Source organism: Pinus tabuliformis, chromosome 5_2, assembly GCF_031772625.1.
Source record: "Pinus tabuliformis cultivar Carrire ecotype Pingquan chromosome 5_2, CPIR1, whole genome shotgun sequence".
NCBI lineage: Eukaryota > Viridiplantae > Streptophyta > Pinopsida > Pinales > Pinaceae > Pinus > Pinus tabuliformis.
Window position 1 is genome coordinate 603,229,695 of NC_142306.1, and position 27,222 is coordinate 603,256,916.

Here is a 27,222-nt window from a genome sequence, read left to right on the forward strand (position 1 = left end):
CATTGCTTTTCCACGCTGGGTACATAATTTTCTATATTGTGATCTCTATCTGATACGACCTGCTATTTTTCTTCAACTTTTGACTTCTATGTTGTTTTTTGTTCCAAAAATATCTTTGGCATATGAGACCGACAATTGAACTAACATTCTATGCATAGGTGCTACTAGCAATATTTCTCTATACTTCCTATCTATTTCAGATCTGATATGGCTCCTTAAATCCATTCTCTCCATGTGGTTATGACCCTCCATATACAGCCATATCCGATGGTCCCCATATAAATTGCTGTACTTTTTTGTTGGATGCATATAATACAATCATAAAGCTTTTTTTCGTGCTGTATAAGAAAAAGGGCTTTTGATTTTTCGGCATACATGGCCAATGACAAAATCTTAGAAAAATATGAAAAATCGGCGCGACTGGCGAGGTCCACTTGCTCTCTTTCACTCATACTTTCGGGCGCAACTCCACTTGCTCAAGCACTGACACGACTTTTGATTCCCACAAAGCTATGAACCTCACACCGCACTCGCATGATATTAAGAGACTTTTCAAACCTCACACTGCACTCGCATGATATTAAGAGAACTTTCAAAGAAAAAGCATACTTTGTTCACATGATTTAATGGTAATTTTCTAGTAAAAGGTTTTGTCAACGAGATTTTAAGATTTGTTTTGTTTTTTAAATTAAATTTCATTGCTGATGGAGTTCGAGTCAATAGTATTTGAACATTATTCACTTTATAATGTATCGGAAATCTCCTCCTTTTGATTGGAACATGGATTTCACAATAATATATTTTTTTGGGACAATTCATAATAGTTGCATCAACATGTCGTAATGTTTTCCCATGGACGATTGGCGAAAAACGCTTTGTAGCATTACGATGCACACCATGAAACCAGCTGATGGCCGACCAATGTCTAAACACCAATACGTGAAAAAGTGATTATTATTGGTCACACCTAAAACATTTCTCAAACCCCCCCATGGGTGGAGGCCGTGCTCCTGAAACATCAGATCAACATATCAACAATTATTACTAGTTCGATCATACTGTTCTCGAATTGAAACCAGGAAATTTGAAGAAGACTTGGTTATGAATGGCATCGCTGCGATGTTTCATCCTATAAAATTTGTAGACTACGACTCGATATTCATTCCACAACAAAACGTTTTCATACGAGCAAAGGGAAAACCACATTCAACTTCTGCAAAGAGCCTAGCACTACGCTATGAGTGGCCAGGTGAAATTTCACTATCTAGTCACTTTCGAAGATTCATCATGCATATGGCTGTCAATTCGTATCAATTTTTGTGATTGTTGATTAACTCATTTTTTCTTCTGGACACGGGTGAGTTAAAAATATCACACTCAAGAAATCTTTTATGAATAAATCTCTTTCAAAGAAGCCATAATGCAAAGCTATGGGGTTTATGGGTCTTATTATAACTGTTACAACCACCCTCTAAAATTTTGCCTATGCTTTGATTTTGGAGCCTCCCTTATGCCAATAGGAGCTCATCATTCACTGTCATCAAGTATTCATGCTATGTTAAGACTTATCATTTCATGCAGTGCTTGAGACGTTCTGTTTTGATCTCAATCTGAACCTTTTCAAACACAAGCGATCTCTTGTCTTGACTTTGCAGCTTTGTTGGTCTTCCCTTCAGAAATTGCGCAATCTTGGAAGGCAGACCAACCTTAAGGATCTGGATTGCTCAATCCAGAGAGACAGGCTAGCCTTGAACTCAGAAATTGCGCAAAAGCTCCCCCTGCCCTTAGAAACTACGCAATTCACTCAGCGAAGGAATTGCCCAGTCCCTTATGGTTGGGAATTGCATAATCCTTCTTGGCAATGTGAATGGTCATTGTTTCGAAAAAGAAAAAGAAAAAAGTGAAAAAGTAATCCCTAGAAAATAGTTAGTGGATAATTAGTTTTTTGAACAGTGGCACAAGTTGTTATTTTTTGCTTTCCGCTAAGTGTCGCTTTTTACTTGATTTTAGGCATGCGCATCATAAACCCTAGCTCGCTTAGATCTATATAATAAACGCCCCTAGAGCTCATTTACACATTCAATCTTAGAGCTCTAGCTTTCCCAAGGAGATCAAGGAACCTTCGATGGAGTTTGCGACGCTTTTCCGAGTTAGTTTTTCTTGTCATCTTTTCTCGCTCTTTTTGTCACTTTTTATCGTTTCGCTTCTTGGTGTTTTAACTTATATTAGCTTGTACAAGTGTTGGTTCGGTCCTTCGTTCGCTTTTTACAAGTGTCACATCAACATCTTGTTTTTACCCATTAGTGGTTGTCGTTTCAATGACTCCCTATGCATGTTGTTTTTCCTTTTGCATGCTGCTCTTTTGCACTTGATTTTCACCGATCTAGCTTTCTCTTAGTTAGATCTACACTCTTACTTGCACTATCACTCAGATCTACCACATTCCCATCCCCTTCCTCGGAAAATCTATGCTTTACTTGGCCAACAGTTGCCATGTTCAATTGCGCATTTCGCAACTTCAAGGCTCAAGCCTCATGCTTGGCTTCTGAGACTACGCAATGCACAGTGCTTGGCTTGCCCAACTGTCCATTACGCAGTTCCAAGGCTTAAGCCTCACCCTTGGCCACTTAAATTGTGCAATGCACTGTCTCTCCCTCAGTCTGCCCAGGCTGAGACTGCGCATTATGCAATTTTAAGCCTCAAGCCTCTCCTTGACTGTTGAGACTGCACAATGCACAATTTATGAGGCCAATCTATTCCCTGAGCCTAAGAATTGTGCAATTTTCCCTCTTAGACTTGTGGTTGTTTCCTTGATCTTGCTTTGTGATTCATTATTCTTGAGTTAATTTATGTTTGCCATGAGTGCATTTCTCTCTTACAGGTACTATCGTTTTTTAGCACTTCACTTGATCAGTTACTGTCACTATGGCTCCAAAGAGATCTGTCTCAAAGGACACTACAAAAAGAAGCACCAGAGAGGTAGTTGGGAGTACTCTAGTGAACTTGCCAGTTTTCTCAGACACTCAACTATTTATAGAGAAAGAGTTAGACATTACATGGAAAAAGGTGAATGAGGTATTCTCAGCAAAAAAATTCAAAGAAGATCTTAAACACTGACAGGTGTACATCAATGTACTCGATTTTTCCATGTGCAGACATTGTCAGCTGGATACTATCACATACAGATAACAAGACCATGACTCTCATAAGTGCGAGTGGGAAAACACTTGCCTCTTTCCCGAGACATGATTAAAAACTTATGTATCATTTACTGATGCCAAAATCATACATGGATTCCTACTTTTATGCAGTCACCAACTACCTGAGCACAAAGGATGTCATCAAATGTTGGGTGAAAGAACCTTCCAAATTCCACCATACACCCAAAAAAACTTACAATACAAAATCTTTCAAGAAGGCTTATCAGTACTTGATAGTCTTATGTTTTCGGATCTATGGTCAAAGCAATACTAAGATCTTTCCAGAAGGCTAGGAATTCTTGCTTAATTAGGTTATAAATGAAGGAAAACCATTCAACTGGTCAGATTAGTTGGCTTAACTGTTGAGAATTCATGTGACTAATGCTAAGAACCCTCCCATGGGTAAGCAAGTTAGATTCTACATGTCTACTTATTTTTTGGATGCAATATGTGCTCATAATTCATTTCCTGGCATGAATTGGACCTGGTCACCAAGAGAAACTGTTGTGCACATTTACTGCAAGCTGCTTTCAGAGTGCAGCTACAAGGGAGTAATGGAAAACTTGACTGATCACTTCCTCATTCCATTGTACAAGTTAATATTTGAGGAAGAGCCACCTCGCATGTGTTGGGCATGGCCCAACTTGGTCCAAATTTTGGGTAAAATAGCCCGCAAAAGAAGGAGTGGACACCACGGAGTTGGTGTAGATATATTCATCATGTGGAATTTTAGGGCTTTAGGGATGGGACACAACCCTTATTTTGTAACAGGTATCGGGTAGTAGTCCTTGTTTTATGCATCCATGGTATCTGAACCATGGTTTTTGTATATATGAATTGTATAAAAGGATATGTAATACTTTGTATCGAATAATTTAAGAATCAGAATGATAGAAGCATACATGAATCTCTATTTTCACATCTGTAGTCTATAGTTTAGGGAGAAAGCTCTGTATTTGAGTGCGCGGAGACCTTGAAGACTTTGCAGTCGAGTGCACAGAAAACCGCAACTGGGTGCACGGGTCAGAAAAGGGAATGTAATTGAAGATATGTTTAATAAACAAGAAGTTTTGGTGAAGTATTGTATCTCTGTATATGTTAATTGTTTACTATTATGCCTCTGATTATGTATGCTTTTATTGAGTTATGCGAAAAAATGTAAGATATATTGCTATGTGTTGAAGTTTATGCGTTTATGTATATTAATCATCTATGTGAAGTTCTTATGCATGCGAAGTTATAATATTGATATATAGTAGAAGTAAATACATGACGCCACTTCGAGATATCCCTTCAATTGCAGAACCCTGGTTCTGTAACCTCCCATAACTACTTCGGGTGAGACTGTGACTTGCTTGCAGGTCGTTTACGAAAGGGCTAGTAGTTGAGGGTTTTGTTGGTGCGCAACACACTCTAAACCCGGGTCAAGCCCCCTCAAACCAACAAATGGACAAGTATGATGGTTAGAATGATCCTAGAGACCACATACAACTCTATATGGTAGCTTGGAGAGAAATTCTGTGAGAAGAATGGGTACATGGTTTTATCCATACCCTGGAAACGATCCCTCATAATTGGTATTTGGAAACTAAACTTCGACATGACACTGCTAGCTGGGCGGAAATGGTGGATGGATTTGTGATGACATTCTGATTTGAAGATGACTATCGATATATAGATGCAATGCTGAATATAGTTAAGAAAAATATTTTTGAAAACGAAGTTCCAGTTATCTGGCAACCTGATTGGGCTGCGCAGATCCGAGATGTGATAAAATGTTATAACCTCACTGCGGAAGAGGATGAAGATCCTCGCAACATTGATATCAAGGAGTCAGAAGGACATCGTAAAGTGAGTGGGCTTGAAATAGAGATGCCAGATATAACACAGCCACTAAAAATGAAGAAAGTAAATATAGGGACATAAGCTGAACCGAAGTATGCGACCATAAGAGATTACTGGGACGAAGACATTGTCAGTAAGATAAAAGACTTGTTGCATGAATATAAGGAGTTGTTTACTTCTAAATTTTTAGATATGAAAGGCATTATAGGGGATTTGGGAGTTATGAGGATTCCTTTGAAACCTGATGCAAAGCTTGGTAAGCAAAGGCCTTATAGAGTAAACAAAAAAGATAAGGAAAAGGTAAAAGAAGGATTGGACAAGATGCTAGCAGCGGGGATAATTGAACCTATCGAAGAGTCTGAATGGGTAAGTCCCATGGTAGTTTAGGAGAAGAAGGCGAAAGAGGAAATTATAATCTGTGTGGACTTTAAGAAGTTGAATGATGCATGCCTGCATGACCCTTTTCCCACCCCATTTATAGACGAAGTGTTGGATAATGTAGGATGACAAGAGGTTTACTCTTTTACAGATGGCTTCTCAGGGTATCACCAGATCAGAATTGCACTAGAAGACAGACATAAAACAACGTTTGCCATAGAATGGGGGTCCTATTGGTACACAATGATGTCATTTGGATTGAAGAATGTGGCTGCCATTTTTCCAGAGTTGTAATTGTAGCTTTCAAGGAGTATATACACACGTTTCTGGAAGTTTACTTCAATGATTGGACAATGTTTGGGCTATTAAAAAAGCATGTGGTGAGCTTAAGATTGATGTTGGATACATGTAGGCAGTATCAAATATCATTGAAATTGAAGAAGTGCATATTCTGTGCGCCATTTGGAATATTATTAGGGCATGTGGTTTGTAAACAAGGATTGATGGTAGATCCGATGAAGATCGCAGTCATTGTAAATCTGCCAGCACTAAAAACTGTAAAACCACTGCATACTACACTAGGACACACTAGTTAGTACAAGAAGTTTATAAAAGGATAAGTGCAGATAAATGCACCGATGGAGAAGTTACTAAAGAAGGATGTGACCTTCCAGTGTGATGAAGAATGCCAGAAGAGCTTGAACGTGTTGAAAGAGAAGATGGTAACTGTTAGTGTTGGTATCTTCATCCCTCTGTCAGAGATCAAATTCTCTTGTTGCATTGCATGTTAGGTGTCCCGCTCAGTCAACTGCATTCCATTAGGAGCATGGATCATCTGACGATAGTGGCTTGTTGTACATTTGCCCTCATGTCCTTTACCTGTTGGCCCATTTCCGTTCATCAAGATCATCTGCAGTCACTTTTTGTCTTTAAAAGTCCAAGAGTCATTCTTTAGGGTTTCACTTTCATTAGGTCTAGGGTTTCATCAAAAAGGTTTTCAAAATGTCTAATAACAGTCAGCAGGCACATGAGGAGGTTCCAGTACCAATAAATTTCATAATCAATTGCTCGGAAATGTGTTTTTCCTCAAAACTCTGTTTTGAGGAAAAAACAGAGTATTTTAGGTTTTATTGTATTAATTCATGTATTTTCAGTTCTCTTGTATGTAAATCAGTTCAGTGGCAACCCTGGTCTCCTTGCTAAGCCACAGTAGCTCCATCCCCTGCAAGGCAAACAAAAATCAAGAAAAAACAAGTCACTCAGTTCATCAAAAGGCTCAAATAAAGTGAAAAGCTAAAAAAAATACCAGAGTTGAAAAGTAAAGTCATATTCCAAACATTATTAAAGTGGGTTTTATGAATAAAAAATTAAAAAGCTCCTTGTATATAAATCATTTTCTCAAATCAAAAGCTCATTTTCATTCAAAGAACAAGATTGAGCAAAGTCAAGGCCGTGTTTGAGAAAAGGAAGTGAGTTTGGAGAAAAACTATTCGAATTCATGGGCGCGGTGCACTGGGTGAGAGCGCAGCGCATACAAGAGGCGCGGTGCATAGGGCCGCGATTTTCAATGTAAATTTGTTATGGCATGATGCACACAAGAGGCGCGGTGCGTTGGGTTTGAAGCGCGGTGCATAGAGCTACCAAGCCCGATTCTCTCCAAACTCCCTCAAAATTGCCAAAATCACTCAAAACTTCCATTGTGCAAGTAAGTTAAGCCCTCTTCCTTGCTAGTGAAGGAGTTTTTCATAAAGTTTATGGTGGTTGTGTAAAGAAAAATCAAACCCTACTTCCTTGCCATTGCTCAAAAAAAAATATTGCTTAGGGTTTGCTTCTTGTCATTTTGCTGCTAAGTTTATTCTTCCACTCCTTCATTTTTTCACTTCCCCACTCATTTTCTCACCTTATCCATCCATTCCCTAACTCCCATATTTAGTCATCCCTATCCCCAAATTCCCATTTTCCAAAATCCTAACTACAAATCCCCAAACCCTAATTGTTGTCCCTAAAGCTTACATATCACTCCCTAATCCCCTGTTTCCCAAACAAAACCTGTCCTAACAGTCCTAAAACCCCTCATACTCTCTCCACAGTCCCTCATATACTTTTCCCTTGGTGGAAAAAAATTAAAAACACCATAAATCTCCTATTACTCATCAAGAAAACATACCCACTAGCAAACATGGAGTCTGATCCTTCATATGATCGTGATGAAGAGACACACAGTGATTCTTCTACGAAGGTACATGCACCAAGGAGACCTCATAAGGGTGGCAAACATATATGAGAGGAACCTACCACACTTGTTGAGCCGCAGGCCTGCCCTCTTGCAATCACATGCTTCCAACACCAATCCTGCTATGAGTTTTGTGAACGGGTTGATAGAGTCCAATATTATCATGAGTTGGCCCAGTTTTTTGTGCTTCATCTACATAATGGCCAAACTACTCTAGCTGGTGTAACATTCACTTTAACACCAGAGTCTATTTCTTTGGCAACCAGCATTCCTCATATTGGAGAGCAATGGAACAAAAGGTAGCAAATTGACAGGCAACATTATGAACCATACATCAAGCCTAGTTATTTGAGATAACTCAGCAAAGTTTTTCCTTTTCGGTACCTGAAAGATTCATATGCTCCTTTGATGAAATTGATAATGAAATATTTCATTTGTGAGGGTCGGTTTTCTCGCCGATATGCCTATCATATTAGGTTGTTGATGCACTTTACCAGGGTGAGAATGATGAATCTCCCCTACTTCATGTGCCGAAATATTGAGAAGATGACCACCCTAGTATAATAAAAGACTCCTCAGCAGCAGTTCAACAGTATATATCATTTTGCTCTCATTAAAATTTTGGTCATGCATCAGCTTGGTTTGCAGGGCATCACATGGGAGGACTTCATTTCTCATGAGTTCTTCACAACTCCTCAAGGACCTCCAGAGGCTTTACATGAAATAGGTGGACCTTCACATCAGCATGAGGGTCATGAGGCACAGACCGCTAGTATGCCAATGTTTGTCACCTATCAAAAGGGCACTAGACAGTTGTTTGCAGCAGCAAAGCGAGTATTATCTCCACCCGGGGTGGAAGGGGTCTTGCTTCCTTCATCAGCACAGTAGGTTCAAGACAAGGGCAAGAGGCCATTACAGGATGAGGGGCCTTCAGGTGAGCAGGAGACTGATTTTATTCTCATTGAGGGTGATGATACTGATTTGGGCCCACAAAGCTCAAATCTCAAAGAAGACATCCAAGAGCAGCAGGCGGACATCAATGCCTTTTCCCTCAACTTAGAAAGAGCTAAGTGGATAATAAAGTACCTAGAGCAAAGAAACAAGCAGCTTGAAGATCAACAAGCGATTATGGAGTTGCAAAATATACGAGAAAACCACCAAGCTGCCAAAAGGAGTAGGATGCAACTCACATCACTCGAGCAAGAAATCAATGTCGATCGAGAATCATGGATTGAAAGAGCTAATATCCACTTAGAAAGAATGTTAGAGAAGGCCAATAGGGAGAAGACATTGTTGAGGCATATGGCTTATCATTACATGGTGAGAAACAAAGTCTGCAAGGCAAGAATCAGGAGCTTGAAAGCAAAGTTGAAAAGGGCATCAAGGAGGAAAAAGGAGGAAGATAGACTTCAGATATTGGATGATGCTTCCTTGGCCAAACACTACACTTGATGGAGAAGACTCAACCCAAATTTCAAAAAATTTGGGACACTTTTTTCATTTTTGGAATTTTTGGCACAAAAAACAGAATTTTCTGCCCTATGCGCCGTGCCACCTGGCGCTCGCTTTTGATGGGAGCCTCTAAATGAAAAAAAATCAGCATTTTTGGATTTGGCATGAAAAAATATGCTTGCATACCAATGGTCAAGAAATTTTGACAGGTTTTGAGCCCTCAAAAAGGTCAAAAACACTCAAAAAATGACCTTACTGCCCCTATTTTGACACACAGGAAGCAGTGTTGGGAGAACTCAATTTTGGAGGGACAAATGGAGGCCAAATTTAAAAATTCCACTTGAGTTGGAAGATAGATAGGCATGCCTTTCCAACAAGCACACTTGGAGAAAATTTGGACACAGGGAAGGCCTCCAAAAGTGGCTGCAAACAGCCGCTACGCATAGGGGAATTAGCACGACGCATTGGGTAAATTTTGCTCAGTTTGACCAAGAATACTCTGTTTTTCGCCTAGCTTTTTGACAGTTTGACTTTTCTCATTCTCAATGTCAAACTTGTGATGTAATTTAATGTAAATTGATGTATCTTGATGTAATTATCTCAAATTTTCACTTATGGAGGTAGATTCGTCTATCATAAAGTTGTTTGCAACTGAATGAATCAGTTCCCTAGTTTCTAGAGGCAAGCTGTTCCACTGCCTAATTTCTAGTTCTCAGTTTAGAATTAGTTGTAGCAGCTCCTAAACTTATGAGCTTGACCCCTAGAGGCTAGGATGAGTTATGGTTTGTCTATATCTTGTGATCTTTCAGTCATTAGCATGGTTGGACTTTTGAGAAAGCAAGGAGCTTTATTGTATACTCATATCAGCAGTTTTTGGCCAAGGGATTGAGACCAGGGTTTGCAGCACTCTTTGGGATTCATGTGGCATTTTGTTTTGGTATAGTGATTTCTTCTATAATTGTGAATTTAATTATGTGTTATGTATGCCATTATCTATCTTGTTTCTTCTTAACTAAATCAAACAAGGGAAAAGGTAGAATCCATTGAAATTGTAGTGCTCTACCTAGGGTTTGCTTTAGCTTTTGATGTTTTCAGCTATTTGAAGAGGATCCTTGAGTTTTCTTTCCCTCTTCAACTCCTCACCTGTCTAATCTCTCCATCTCATTCAATTTGAAGTGCCAAAATCAGTTTCCTACCTTGCCCCATTGAGATCTCTGCAAAATTGAGCCTCATTCCCCACACCCAAAATCTGCCTTTCCATTTGAGCCAACAAAAACATCATTTTATTCAATCAAACTCATTTACACACATACCTAGCCTAAGATCAGTATTCACATTAGTCATCTCAAGCCCTCATATATCATATTTTGCTGAGATTGACTAGGAGAGAGCCCTCTCCTGACCTGGTAGGGCTAGCTACCAGGTTAAGCATGGTTTGATGTTGTCCTAGATCCTACCTTTCTCAGCCTAAGGTAGATTTAGGCTCTAACATAGTGGTGACCATACTGGGGAAGAAAATTTTATTTGTTTGTTGGTATTCTTTGTTTTATAAACTACAGACGGAGTCTGAAGATTAGCCAGGTAGCCTTCAAAACGCTTTTGCTTTGCATTAGCGCAAGTAGATAAAAGCTACTTCAGTCAATCTCCGGTCTAGTCTTATAAACAGAGTATCTAACCTGCAAATCACCCCAGTACATCTCATAATTCTAAGCTTTTGGATGATAAGTTTAGGATTTGATAGGCTGAACAAGTTGTTAATGTCCATTTGATTTCTTGGAAATAATAGCACACTGGCTTCCAGAAGATATACTAGAGCAAATCCGGATCCTGATCCTCCTCCTGTGTATGAAAATCCCAATCTTATTCCAAGAATCCTTCGTCAAGAAAGTTCTGTGATTCCCGTGTTCAAATCTCATTCATGTCCTGTGGTTTTTGAGTATCTTGAAGATCTTGAGTTTGACGAACAGTTTGGTCTGTCATTGTTTGAAACAAAATCCGAAAGTGCGGTTGGTTCTACTATCCTGAATCCAGAATTTGTCAAAGATCTTGAAACTGAAAAGGCCAATAAATCAATTGATGATTATATCTTGAAACAACTCCAAACTTCAATTGTGGCTTCGAACATCGCTGATTTCTTAGAGTCTGCATCTGCAACCCTTGGGTCATCTGCAATAGCATCTAGCTCCGGAATTCCCACCGAAACTCCCTTCATTCCCACCATTCCCGTGCAACCTTCTATCTCTGATAAAAAATCTGCGGTGGTGTCACCTCCGTCCACTCCTTCTACTCCTCAAACATCCAAAATTTCTTCACCTCCACACACACCTCCTTAGACAACCCATACATCAGATACACCCACTCCCCCAACATCCCCAAGACCGATTGCAAATCCACCAAGAGCAATGGCTACTCGGTTTGCACCCCTTGTGCTGCCTCAAAATTTGGATGATATGCTCGTCGATTATCAAAGAAAAATTATATTATTTGATGGCACTCCTCACAGTGTTACAACTCAGCGACATGTGGACAGGATGATAGATTTCTTCGACCTTCATGAGATTGATGCAGAAAATGTGACCATGAGACTCTTTGTACAAACCTTTGGTGGTGAAGTGAGGAAATGGTTCAGAGCTTTGCCAGCTGCAAGTATCACTACATTGGCTAATCTACAGAGACAATTTTTGGATCACTGGGAAGTGAAGAAAAATCCCCTTCAGATCCTTTCCGAATATGAGAACATCAAGCGGAATGTTGGTGAGTCTGTCCAAGATTATTGTATTAGATTCAACTCTGTTTACAATGCAATTCCTGATCATATAAAGCCACCTATGGGGCTGGATTTAATAAAGTTTCCGGATGGTTTTGATCCTAATATGGCCTATCAATTAAGAGAAAGAGATCCGGCCACTTTGGAAGACATGTAGAAGATTGCAGTCAGTGTTGAAGCAAATCTGCTTGCCAAGAGAGCTAGAGCAAAAGCTGAAAAGAAGGTCGCAATAAAGGAAGAGGTTTCCACTTCAGATCAAGTGCTTTGGAAGATGGAGAAGATGTTTGACAGATTGACACTTGACAAGCCTGAAACACAAGTCAGAAACCCCAACTTCCATGGTTAGCAGCAACCACAATTTAGAATCAAGCAAAGAGAGCAACGAGCACAAGACCAAATGATGCAGCAGCAGGTGAAGACACCCTTACAGCAGAATTTTGTACATGGTCTTGAATCAGATGAGGAGGATAATGTAATTGGAGAAGAGAATCATTTCTTTACACCTGATGATCTGCCAATTTTTATCACTGAAGATGAGGAGTACTCCAAGAATTCAGCTGTACAAAGGGACGAAAATTTCATTTTGGCAAATGAGACAGTTCTTGAGGAAGAGTTTGATGAATATCAAAGGGGATACATGAATGCTTTGTCAGCCCAACAGTGACAATATTCACTCAGAAGTAGAGATGTCGCCATAAATCCAATTCAAAAAAGGAAGGAGGCAACAACACCAAAGAATGATCCTCTTATTGTGCAGAAAAGGGAAAAGAGACAGCTGATCCTACCACCAACAAAACGCCATCAGCAAATGAAAGATCCAATCAGTCAAGTGTATCAAAGGAGTAAATTGAAAAGAGGGATGTTTTAGTGAAAGAGGGAGAAAAAGTTTCAGTTTTTAACTTAGAAAATGAAATTGCTAAGTTAAAAGTATCTATTCCTTTGACTGAGTTGATGAAGAACAACAGCTACAAAGGTCATGTGTCTAAGATTTTGAATTTGGATCCATCATCTGATATGGTGAACGTGGAAGATGATAGACCTGAATTGATTTTTGGTCCAGCATTGGAAGGTCAGTCTCAAGATAGTGATGTAGCTCCTTTTTACATCAGTCTCAGGGTGCATGACTATGTGTTACACAATGCTATGTTTGATTCCGGAGCTTCTCATATTCTCATGCCTAAGGCCATCATGGAGAAATTGGGATTGGATATCACTAGAAAATATCATGACCTTTACTCTTTTGATTCTGGTAGAGTAAGGTGCATTGGTCTTATCAAGGATTTGGTGGTCAGTTTGGATCAGATTTCGACAAAAAATGTTTTGATGGATGTGGTTGTGGTAGATATACCTCCTAGATTTGGCATGCTTCTTTCTAGATCTTAGGGAGCAAAGATTAAAGGGACAATGCAGCTTGATTTCTCCTATGCTACCATTCCTATGTTCGGTCAAATGAGGAAACTATACCGGGAACAAAAGATGAAGTACATGATTACTAGCAAGTAGAAACCGGTAAATCATCCAATCAACTATGTACATACTGATTTAGAATCATTTGTTTTGTATTTAGATAGCTTTAATGATGTAAATAACCAAGTAGTTGAAGTAGAAGACATTCCCAAGATCACTGAAAATTTCAGAGAGGTATTAAAGAAAGAAAGACAAAGACTTGATAGTACTGTTGAGCAATCAGCCTTCCGACAGCAGCAACATATTGATGGACAGCAAGGAAGAGAAACAGAACAAACATAATTTCAGCATTTGGAAGAGGATGAAGCAGGCCTGTGGAGCATGGATTTTGATGGTGCAGTAGGAAGGGAAGGTGCTAGAATTGGCATTTGGATACGTAGCCTTGTTTTCGCCCCAAATAAAGTGCCAAGCAATGTAAGGGTCTGTTCTTATAAACTAGCTTTTGACTGTTCAAATAATGAGGCTTTAATTACTGGTTTGAAAATTCTTAGAAAATTGAATGCTAAAAGGATTTTAGTGTATGGCGACTCCGAGTTAGTTATCAAGCAGGTGAAAGGGGAATACCAAGCTAAGCATCCTCGAATGCGGGCCTACCGCAATGCGGTATTAGATATCTTGAGAGTATTTTCAGATTATACTTTGACATGTGTCCCTTGTGTTCAGAATGTCATTGCAGATTCACTTGCAACAACAACAAGTAATTTGAAAATTCTGGTGAATTCAAACAACAAGTTTGAGATTCATGTGAAACATCGCCCAGTTGTCCTCGACAATCAAAGGTATTGGCAAGTGTTTCAAGATGATGATGAGATCGATGAATTTCTACAAAATGAAGGTAAATTCAAAGACACTTCTATTGATGTAGAGTATGATGATGGTGAGGTGGACATAGAAGTCAATCAGATGGAAGTTTTGCAGCCCAAGGATAACATCATTCCTAAAGGCTTAATACCTTTAGAGGAGCTGTTCAATCAGGATGATGTGGCTCGAAAACCGAGTTTGCTGCCAACCGAGAAAGGAGTTGAGGATGTGAACATTGGATCAGATGAAAATCATAAAATGGTGAAATTATCAAAAGCGTTGCCTCCACAGGGAAAAGCAAAGTATATCAGTTTTCTGTCTTCTTTTACTGATGTATTTGCTTGGGATTATTCAGATTTGAAGGCTTATGACACAAGCATAATTCAACATATCATCCCGATCAAGCCAAATCAAAAGCCTTTTCGTTAGAAGTTGATAAGAATAAATCCAAAGCTGCTGCCCTCAATTGAGAAGGAAGTGAATTGGTTATACAAAGCTGGTATCATCATCCCCATAAGATTTTCAGATTGGATTTCAAACTTGGTGCCCATGCGCAAGAAAACAGGTGAGATTCAGCTATGTTTTGATTTTAGAAATCTGAATAAAGTATCTTTAAAGGACAACTATCCATTGCCTAAGATGGATCACATACTTCTCAGAGTATTTGGAGCATCCCGCATGTCGCTACTCGATGGGTATTCGGGTTATAACCAAATTCTAGTCCATGAGGATGATAGAGACAAAACAGCATTCACCACTCTGTGGGGAACTTTTCACTATGCAAAGATGCCTTACGGGTTGAAAAATGCTGGTGCAACCTTTCAGCGGACGATGGATATCACATTTGCTAATGAAAAATATGTCTTTCTAGTTGTTTATTTTGATGATTTGACAGTTTTTTCTAATTCATATGAAGAGCACCTTTATCATTTGAAGATTGTATTTCAGCGGTGTAGGAAGTATGGTATATCTCTCAATCCAAAGAAGAGTTTGTTTGCCATGGATGAAGGTAAGCTTCTCGGTCATATTATATCAAAGGAGGGCATTCGCATCAATCCAGCTCGGGTGGAGGCCATTCAAAAGATTGATTTTCCATGAAGTAAGAAAGAAATCCAATCATTCAATGGTAAGATGAATTTCTTACGTCGCTTTGTGCCTAATCTTGCAGAGCATTTAAGGGAAATCACAAACATGCTTAAAAAAGATAGTGTATTGAGATGGACTGAGGAAGCAATTAAGTCTTCCAATTTGGTGAAATTGGCCCTTTCTTTAGCTCCGGTTTTGATCAGCTTGGACTATACTCAGGATTTTATTTTGTTTTCATTTGCCTCAGATCATACTATGGCAGCGGTCTTGATGCAGAAAAGAGACCAGCTTGAGAAACCAATTGCATTTTTCAGCAGAACCATAAGGGATGCGGCATTAAAGTATAATATTATTGAAAAATGGGCCCTTGCTTTGGTAAAGGCATTGAAGGATTTTCGGGTTTATATTTTGCATTCTCACATCCTTGCTTATGTCCCTAATGTTGCTGTTAAAGATGTCTTAGTGCAAACAGATCTAGAGGGGAGAAGGGGCAAATGGATTGCTGCCTTGTTGGAATATGATGTGGAAATCAAACCAACAAAGCTCATCAAAGGACAGGGGCTGGCTAAACTAATGGCTGAGTCAAATTTGCATGCCTTGGACATTAATCTCATTGCTGCTATGTCTGAGGAAGATGAAAAGAGTCTGCCCCCCCAGGTATCAGAATTTTTTCTTCTTTCTCCTTGGTATTCGGACATTGTTTATGTACTCCAAAATCTGTCATCACCACCTGGAATGGCTAAGAACAAAATCAGGACACTGAAATTGAAGGCTGCAAAATTTTGTATCATGAATAATGAACTCTATTGGAAAGACCTTGGTGGTGACTTGCTCAATTGTTTGGTGGAAGAAGAGGCAAAATAGGTTATGGAAGACTTTCACAAAGGAGATTGCGGAGGCCATCTTTTCTAGAAGACAACAGCCAATAAAATCTTGAGAGTGGGATATTATTGGCCAACTCTTTTTGCTGATGTGTACAAAACAGTAGCAAGCTGCCATGAATGTCATATTTTTCAAGGTAGGAGGAAGTTGCAACCTTTACCACTCAAGCCCATTGAAGTAAGTGCTCCATTTCAGCATTGGGGTTTGGATTTCATCGGCGAAATCCATCCTTCTTCTTCAGTGCAACATAAATGGATCCTCACAGTGACATATTATTTCACCAAATGGATTGAGGCGATTCCCACGAGGCAGGCCACTGATTCGGTAATTATTTCATTTCTTGGAAACAATATTTTGTCTCGTTTTGGCTGTCCCGATAAGCTGATCACTGACAATGCAACAGCCTTTAAATATAAAATAATGGTTGATTTTTGTCATAAATATCAAATCACTTTGGGCACTCGACTGCCTATTACCCACAAGGCAATGGATTGGTAGAATCCTTAAATAAATCTTTGGTCAACATTATCAAAAAGTTGCTAGAAACGAACAAGAAAAGTTGGCACAAAAATTTGGTTAATGCGCTTTGGGAAAACAGAGTAAGTCAAAAGAAATCTATAGGCATGTCCCCTTTCGAGCTTTTGTATGGTGTGGACACAATCTTCCTGACCTCTTTGGCAGTCTCGATGGTCAAACTCCTACAAGAAGCAGGTAGCGAAGATGATCACTTGTAGCGGAGAATCAATCAAATGATTCATTTGCAGCAAACTAGAGAGGAGGTATTTCAGAACACTTTCAAGCTGCAAGAGAGAATCAAGAAGATATATGATCGAAAGGCAAAGGCGGACAGGTTTCAAATAGAAGACATAGTGCTGAAATGGGATGCAAGGAATGAAGAGAAAGGTAAACATGGCAAGTTTGAAAATATTTGGAAAGGACCTTACAGGATTGCTGCATATCGGGGCCAAAATGCTTTCCTTTTGCAAGAAATGAATGGCGAAGACTATTCTGGTGGGCCGGTCAATAGTCAGCTACTCAAACGGTACTATTTGTGAGGTGCTTTCTACTGTCATATGCATCATTGTACATACCGGGTTGTTTAAATTCCATTGCAAGTGTGTACTGTTTTCAGTTTGGGGCCCAAGGTGAAGGCTATAAAACCGAGGTTTGATTTCAATTTTGATTTGGTTTGTTAGAGTCAGGTCTTTTAGTCAATTTCAATCTTTCAGTCTTGAAACTGAGTCAGTTTTGAGTCACATTTCAGTTCTGAAATTGAGTCAAGAGTTTGGTTTTGATTTGTTGAAGTTATTGACTCCATAGCCCAAAGGACGAAGGCACTACCTTCTTTCCGAGAGATCTGTAGTTCTTGGCACCTCCAAGGAGCTACCATCCCCATTGGAGCCAATGCTAGTGTCACTATCTTCATCCCTCCATCAGAGATCAAATTCTCTTGTTGCATTGCATGTTAGGTGTCCTGCTCAGTCAGCTGCATTCCATTAGGAGCATGGATCATTTGACGATAGTGGCTTGTTGTACATTTGCCCTCATGTCCTTTACCTACTGGCCCATTTCCGTTCATCAAGATCATCTGCAGTCACCTTTTGTCTTTAAAAGTCCAAGAGTCATTCTTTACGGTTTCACTTTCATTAAGTCTAGGGTTCCATCAAAAAGGTTTTCAAAATGTCTAATAACAATCAGCAGGCACATGAGGAGGTTCCAGTACCAATAAATTTCATAATCAATTGCTTAGAAATGCGTTTTTCCTCAAAACTCTGTTTTGAGGAAAAAACAGAGTATTTTAGGTTTTATTGTATTAATTCATGTATTTTCAGTTCTCTTGTATGTAAATCAGTTCAATGGCAACCCTGGTCTCCTTGCCAAGCCTTAGTAGCTCCATCCCCTGCAAGGCAAACAAAAATCAAGAAAAAACAAGTCATTCAATTCATCAAAAGGCTCAAATAAAGTGAAAAGCTAAAAAAAAACAGAGTTGAAAAGTAAAGTCATATTCCAAACATTATTAAAGTGGGTTTTATGAATAAAAAATTAAAAATATCCTTGTATATAAATCATTTTCTCAAATCAAAAGCTCATTTTCATTCAAAGAACAAGATTGAGCAAAGTCAAGGCTGTGTTTGAGCAAAGGAAGTGAGTTTGGAGAAAAACTATTTGAATTCATGGGCACGACGCACTGAGTGAGAGGCGCGGCGCATACAAGAGACGCGGCACATAGGGCCACAATTTTCAGTGTAAATTTGTTCTGGCGCAACGCACACAGTAGGCGCAGCGCGTTGGGTTTGAGGTGCGGTGCATAGAGCTGCAAGCCTGATTCTCTCCAAACTCCCTCAAAATTGCCAAAATCGCTCAAAACGTCCATTGTGCAAGTAAGTTAAGCCCTCTTCCTTGTTAGTGAAGGAGTTTTTCATAAAGTTTATGGTGGTTGTGTAAAGAAAAATCAAACCAATATTGCTTAGGGTTTGCTTCTTGTCATTTTGCTGCCAAGTTTATTCTTCCACTCCTTCATTTTTTCACTTCCGCACTCATTTTCTCACCTTATCCATCCATTCCCTAACTCTCATATTTAGTCATCCCTATCCCCAAATTCCCATTTTCCCAAATCCTAACTACAAATCCCCAAACCCTAATTGTTGTACCTAAAGCTTACATATCACTCCCTATTCCCCTGTTTCCCAAACAAAACCTGTCCTAACAGTCCTAAATCCCCTCATACTCTCTCCACAGTCCCTCATATACTTTTCCCTTGGTGGCAAACAATTAAAAACACCATAAATCTCCTATTACTCATTAAGAAAACACACCCACTAGCAAACATGGAGTCTGATCCTTCATATGATCATGAGGAAGAGACACACAGTGATTCTCCTACGAAGGTACATGCACCAAGGAGACCTCATAAGGGTGGCAAAAATATACGAGAGGAACCTACCACACTTGTTGAGCTGCAGGCTCGCCCTCTCGCTATCACATGCTTCCAACACCAATCCTGCTATGAATTCTGTGAGCGGGTTGCTAGAGTCCAATATTATCATGAGTTGGCCCGGTTGTTTGTGCTTCATCTACATAATGGCCAAACTACTCTAGTTGGTGTAACATTCACTTTAACACCAGAGTCTATTTCTTTGGCAACCGACATTCCTAATATTGGAGAGCAATGGAACAAAAGGCAACAAATTGACAGGAAACATTATGAACCATACATCAAGCCTAGTTATTTGAGACAACTTAGCAGAGTTTTTCCTTTTCAGTACATGAAAGATTCGTATGCTCCTTTGATGAAATTGATAATGAAATATTTCATTTGCCAGGGCCGATTTTCTCGCCTATATGCCTATCATATCAGGTTGCTGATGCACTTTACCAGGGTGAGAATGATGAATCTCCCCTACTTCATGTGCCGAAATATTGAGAATATGACCGCCCTAGTACGACAAAAGACTCATCAGCAGCATTTCAACAGTGTATATCATTTTTCTTTCATTAAGATTGTGGTCATGCATCAGCTTGGTTTGCAGGGCATCACATGGGAGGACTTCATTTCTCATGAGTTTTTCATAGCTCCTCAGGGACCTCCAGAGGCTTTACATGAAACAGGTGAACATTCACATCAGCATGAGGGTCATGAGACACAGACCGCTAGTATGCCAGTGTTTGTCACGTATCAAAAGGGCACTATACGGTTGTTTGCAACAGCAAAGTGAGTATTATCTCCACCCGGGGTGGAAGGGGTCTCACTTCCTTCATCAGCACAGCAGGTTCAAGATAAGGGCAAGAGGCCATTACAGGATGAGGGGCCTTCAGGTGAGCAGGAGACTGATTTTATTCTCATGGAGGGTGATGATACTGATTTGAGCCCACAAAGCTCAAATCTCAAAGAAGTCATCCAAGAGCAGCAGGCAGATATCAATGCCTTGTCCCTCAGCTTAGAAAGAGCTAAGTGGATAATAAAGTACCTGGAGCAAAGAAACAAGCAGCTTGAGTATCAACAAGCGATTATGGAGTTGCAAAATATATGAGAAAATTGCCACGCTGCCAAAAGGAGGAGGGTGCAACTCACATCACTTGAGTAAGAAATCAATGCCGATCAGAATCATGGCTTGAAAGAGATAATATCCACTTAGAAAGGATGTTAGAGAAGGCCAACAGGGAGAACACATTATTGAGGCATATGGCTTATCATTACATGGCGAGAAACAAAGTCTGCAAGGCAAGAATCAGGAGCTTGAAAGCAAAGTTGAAAAGGGAATCAAGGAGGCGAAAGGAGCAAGATAGACTTCAGATATTGGTTGAGGCTTCCTTTACCCAACATAGCACTTGATGGAGAAGACTCACCCCAAATTTCAAAAAATTTGGGATACTTTTTGCATTTTTGGAATTTTTAGCACAAAAAACAGAATCCTCTGCCCTATCCGCCGCGCCACCTGGCGCTCGCTTTTGATGGGAGCCTCTAAATGAAAAAAACTTAACATTTTTGGATTTGGCATGAAAAAATATGCTTTCCTACCAATGACCAAGAAATTTTGACAGGTTTTGAGCCCTCAAAAAGGTTAAAAACACTCAAAAAATGACCTTACTACCCCTATTTTGACACACAGGAAGTAGTGTTGGGAGAACTCAATTTTGGAGGGAAAAATTGAGGCCAAATTCAAAAATTCCACTTGGGTTAGAAATTAGATAGGTAGACATTTCCAACAAGCACATTTGGAGCAAATGTGGACACCAGGAAGGCCTCCAAAAGTGGCTGTAAACAGGCACTATGCATAGGGGAATCAGCGCGGTGCATTGAGTAAATTTTGCTCAGTTTGACCAAGAATACTATGTTTTTTGCCTAGCTTTTTGACAGTTTGACTTTTCTCCCTCTCAATGTCAAACTTGTGATGTAATTTAATGTAAATTGATGGATCTTGATGTAATTATGTCAAATTTTCACTTATGGAGGTAGATTCATCTATCAAAAAGTTGTTTGAAACTGAATGAATCAGTTCCCTAGTTTCTAAAGGCAAGCTGTTCCAATGCCTAATTTCTAGTTCTCAGTTTAGAATTAGTTGTAACAGCTCCTAAACTTATGAGCTCGACCCATAGAGGCTAGGATGAGTTATGGTTTTTCTATATCTTGGATCTTTCAGTCATTAGCATGGTTGGACTTTTGAGAAAGCAAGGAGCTTTATTGTATACCCGTATCAGCTGTTTTTGGCCAAGGGATTGAGACCAGGGTTTGCAGCACTCTTTGGGATTCATGTGGCATTTTGTTTTTTTACAGTGCTTTCTTCTGTAATTGTGAATTTACTTATGTGTTATGTATTCCATTATCTATCTTGTTTCTTCTTAACTAAATCAAACAAGGGAAAAGGTAGAATCCATTGAAATTGCAGTGCTCTACCTAGGGTTTGCTTTAGCTTTTGATGTTTTCAGCTGTTTGAAGAGGATCCCTAAGTTTTATTGCCCTCTTCAACTCCTCACCTATCTAATCTCTCCATATCATTCAATTTGAAGTGCCAAAATCAGTTGCCTACCTTGCCCCATTGAGATCTCTACAAAACTGAGCCTCATTCCCCGTACCCAAAATATGCCTTTCCATTTGAGCCAACAAAAACATCATTTTATTCAATCAAACTCATTTACACACATACCTAGCCTAAGATCAGTATTCACATTAGTCATCTCAAGCCCTCATAGATCATGTTTTGCTGAGATTGACTAGGAGAGATCCCTCTCCCGACCTGGTAGGGCTAGCTACCAGGTTAAGCGTGGTTTGATGTTTTTCTAGATCCTACCTTTCTTAGCCTGAGGTAGATTTAGGCTCTAACATTAACTACCCCGATTCTAGTTTTCCCGGATTGGAAGAAAGAGTTTCATGTGCATGTTGATGCATCTTGTATAGCATTGGGTATAATATTAGTGCAACCAGGGGAAGGAGATATTGATCATCCCATAGCATTTGCAAGTAGGAAGTTGTCTAAGGAAAAAAATAATTACAACACAATAGAAAGGGAAGGGTTGGTTATGGTGCACGCGCTGCAAAAGTTCTGACATTACTTGTTGGGAGGAACCATTAAGATGTTCACAGATCATTCCGTGCTAAAGTATTTGGTGAATAAGCCTGTTTTAGGAGGGAAGATCTGTTGGTGGTTGTTATTATTCCAAGAATATGATTTCGAAGTTATAGTGAAGCCAGGAAGATTGAATGTTGGTCCTGATCATATATCTAGGAAAAAGACAGGAGAAGAACCTACAAATCATGAAGATAACCTGCCCACTGCACAACTGTTTGAAATTAAAGTCGTAGAGTATAACTTTGCGGATATATCCAGTTTTTGTCCATAGGAATGGCGCTCACGGAGTACACTACAAAGCAAAAGAAAGAATTGGTGGTTCAAGTAGCTGACTTTTCACTGATTGTGGGACACTTGTGTAAAATGAGATGGGATGAAGTATTGCGAAGATATGTTCCTCAACATGAAAGACAGAGAATTCTGGGAAGAGCTCATGGAGGAGTCACAGGTGGCCATTATACAGGAAAAGCCACTGCATAGAAGATTCTAAGAGCCAAAATATGGTTTCCTATAGTACATAAGGATGTGAAGGACTATTACCAAGTATGTGATGTATGCCAAAGGACAGGAAAGCCATCCAGAAGAGATGAAATGCCCCTTGTACATGTGACCTTACAGGATTTTGATAAATGGGAAATTGACTTTGCTGGACCGATTAGTCCACCGGGGAAAAAAACTGGTGCAAGATATATCATCACTGCGATGGATTATTTGACAAGATGGGCCAAGGCAAAGCCGGTGAAGGATTGCAGTGCAAAAAATGTTGCGAAGTTTATCTTCGAATATATATTATCCAGATTTAGTTGTCCGAAGATTTTGATGAGCGATTAGGGGACACACTTTTTGAATAAGACAATTGAAGCACTGACTCAGGAATTTCATGTTTACATCAGAAGAGAACTCCCTATCATCCTTAGGAAAACAGGACATTGAAATATTTTAATAAGATTCTGGAGAATGCATTGACCAAGGTGTGCAATGTAAATAGAGATGACTAGGATTTGAGGATTCCAGCAGTGTTGTGGGCATACAGAATGACATGCAAGAAATTAATAGGATAGACACCTTTCAGGTTGGCATATGGACAAGAAGTAGTTATGCCAATGGAATACATTGTGCCAAGTTTGAGAATTGCAGCTGTCACAGATATGGTATACCCTGATATGATAAAGGAACGTGTCATAGATCCTAGCTTTAGATGAAGACAGATTCATAGAAAGATTCCATAAGAAAGGGAGAAAGCTTGGCATGACAGCCATATAAAAAATAAATAAATCAGGAGGAGGATCTTGTATTATTATATGACAGTAAGTTCACAAATTTCCTGGGGAAATTCAATACACATTGGTTGGGGCCAGATATTATCAAGAACATTACAGATGGCGGAGATGTTCAACTCTCGAAGTTGAATGGACAGATGATTCCTGGGTGAGTGAATGGTAGTAGATTGAAAATATACAGGGACGATTATGTCCTTGTACTGTCACACTAAAGAATGAAGGGAAGGAAGTCTTAGTGCCACCTACAGTTGGAAGTGGGCACAAGACTATAAACTACTTTGCATGGAGGGACTTCGCTGGAGGAATATTGTTGTGCGATACCCAGAAGTATGATGAAGTCTGTGGGAGCTACGACGAAGAGGAGGTCATTGCGCCAAAAGGTAATTCAGATGAAGTTAGCTGGAAATATGACTGTTGGAAGGAAAAAGGGCATCGTTAAAGAGAAATTACCGTTGAAGGACGCAGGAGAAAAGCATTTATGAAGCACAACTAGATGTATCTAGGCCATACCTGCATTAATGAACCAAATCTAGAGCCAATCATGAGCCTAGGAATTCAAATTTGTTATAAAAACCACATCCTTTACCACATTTGACACTTTGTTGCCTAAGAGAGATTAGAAATTTCGCCCAAGTGAAGAAGAGCTATTGCATGTCTGAGAGGAGCCGAGAAGAGTTGGTCAAGATATTCAAGAAGAAAGGGATAGCTGGTGTCATGGAGTCGCAACCAGGAAAGACCGCGTGAGCAAATGTATTGATGTCCCCGACGCGTGTAAGGTCTCCAAGGAAGGTGCCGCAGGTATAGCCGTAGTCGCAGCCACAAAAGATGAAGGAGAAGAGACCAACTGAGGTATCTATAGCAGAATTGAGAACATCACAGTGGAAGAAGACGCAGAAGGATGTGTGGTCGAAGAACATGGAGGATAAGGGGAAAAAGACCATGCAGAAAGGGAAGAAATTGGTACAGTAGGAGGCACCCCAGCAAGTCCATGAGAGTGAAGAAGAAGCTGAGTTCCATAGGAAGGAGATGAAGGATGTGGATATTCCCTCTGTGCTCCCAGCATATATGCCACTGAGAAAGTCAGGCGCAAAGCCAATCAAAGACCCAAAAGAAGGAAAATTTACTATGTATATGTCGTTGTTGCTAGAAGAGGTGTCATTCGAAGGAGAAGTGTTGGGGAAGATTCCCCAACTCAAAATGGAAGATTAGGATTTCAATGATAGAAGTAAATATCCGCAATTTGAGCTTAGTAGATACTTGAAGGAAGTTCACTAGTTGAAGAATGGAGTTACGAGATTAGAGCCGCAACAATGGGTTGCAGGAGTGGGGAGAGTAGGGCTTATGAACATGCTGAATGTGCCACACTTTGGTCAAAGCCCATTCAGTACAAATTGCATGCGAAAACTCCTCACACTAGTACATGATGATTGTATTTGGCTGGGTATGAGGATCCCAATTGATGAAATGCTCATTAGAAGAATAACAACGTTGTCATACTAGGGAAAGAACCCCACAGATAAATTCGTGGGTAAACACAAAGACAAATAAATGGCCTAGATGATGAAAGACACGTTTGGGTTGGTGAATTAATCTCACGACTACGAGATAAATTCTATCAAAGATCAGGGTGTATGCATTGCTGCACATATCTTAGTGTGGAAGATTATGAGGAAGTGTAGGGCCAATGAGGTGCCTGCAATAATGGTATCATTGGGGAAGCAGTGCACCAAAGGAGTCTAGTTCAACTGGGCTTCTTGTATATGCAAGGAATTTTTTATGGATTGCAGGGAGGCATAGGAAGAAGGCAATACCTTCCATTATGCTTGGCTATTGATTCTTATTGCACTTATTGCATGGAAGCAGTTGTAATATTGTCAATTTCTGACTATGGAGGTAGATGTGTGCGAAGCAGTGAGGTATGCTTCGCTATGGTTTACTGTTAATTTTAGGTATGTTATATGCTGAGAGAAATTTACTTCAATTTTTCAAATTAACTCAATATCAATTCCAGATTAGAAATCACATTTAGCATGATAGTAAAATGTAGATAGAACCTAAACATAAATCGTAGAAAACAAGCCAAGACAAGAGGACACAAGATGTGGCGCTAGCCAAGGAAAAACCCCAATGTGGGGAAACCCTTGATCAATTCTTCTTATATGTTCTTCAATAGTTCAGTAGAGAGAGAGATAGTACATATACATCAAAAGTCAACATTTTGACTTATGTAAATAAGAGCAGAGATCTTCTCTAAGAAGATGACACATGAGGTAGCCGATCTGAACTTAAGTGAAGGCATACTTGTTATAGACATTTTTGGGCACTGCAACCCCAATCATAAATGTCCATAATCCAAGGGCTCCTAAGTCCCTAAAAGTGTTGTTCCAACCCCTAAAAGAACAAGGTCAGCTGATTACATCATCTCCCAGAAGTTCTCCATGAAACACTACTTGGAACTGGTCAAAACTGGACCATCTCACCTGTTCCATGGTCAAAGTGCGCTGCATCCCACCTAAATGCACATGGGAGGTGTGATGCATACTGAAAATCCCTTCTATGGGGTGCGATGGGCGAGAGTGGACAAATGGCAGGGTCAATCTGCGAGGTGGAGGATCATAGAATCTTCTAGAAACTTCTCCTGTGACACTTGCCTCTCTGCATTCGCCCAGGGATGAGTAAGAGATCATCAATCTCCAAGTGGAATCAAGAACTATCAGAGAGAGGACACTGATAAAATCTCAAAAGCTGACTCACCCCCTTGCAAACATCTATATATGGATCCCTCATCCCAGAGATTCAGAGGCTGGAATTTTGTATCTTGTAAGGAAGTGCTGCTGGTTTCTTGGTGTAACATCATAGTGTTGGGTGATCTAAGCTTTTCATGAGGTGAAGAAGCGCTTTCTTGCTGAGAGGATGAAGTTGGGTCAGAACAATTGGTTGTAATCCTCTTTGCTATTGTTGATTATTAATAAAGCTATTCAAATTTTCCTCCACATTCTTGTATGATTGATGATATATGCATTTGTGTGGTCAATATATATCTGGCCCTATATTGTTTATGATAGTAGATCTCTGTTCTTGGATAGTGTTATGCTGCTTTGATTCTACAGGTACTCTTTGAAGCTGGGTAAGCGAGGAAGCAAGTGGCAAAGATCTATTAGAAGGGAGAGGAATTAAGCAAGGAACCAAGCGCAAGACAGAGGTTGGTCTCCTTCTTTCCCCTCTTATTTACTTCTCATAAAGGAAAACGAAAGTGGTTTTAGTTTGTTTGTTTCTAAGGTAGCTACCAGCCTTAGTGGGACTAGTAGCTCTGCATAGACACTAGATTTCCTGATAACAAAATGGCGACTCCACTGGGGAGCGAATAGATTGTTTGTTTGTCTATATTTGTTTGCTTTATAAACTTACAAACGGAGCCTGAAGTCAAGCCAACTAGCCTTCGAACTGCATTTGCTATGCAAGTGCAAAGTAGATCAATGCTGCTTCAGTCTATCTCCGGTTTTCGTTTATGAATTGAACAATCGATTTACAAGCTCTCTAATTGCCCTTGTGGTCGCTCTAGTAACCTCCTTAGATCTACCCCTGTGATTTATTTACTGATTACAACTTGCTCGGCCTAAATACCTGAACTGAGCTGCAAACTGTGACCCGGAACCCAGTTGAAGTCTCATCCCTGGACAACCGCACTGTCTCTTCTTTAGAATCTGGATGAATTTCACTTCCCGTGTGTAATAGGTGCGCTGCATCTCACTTTCCCTGTGTT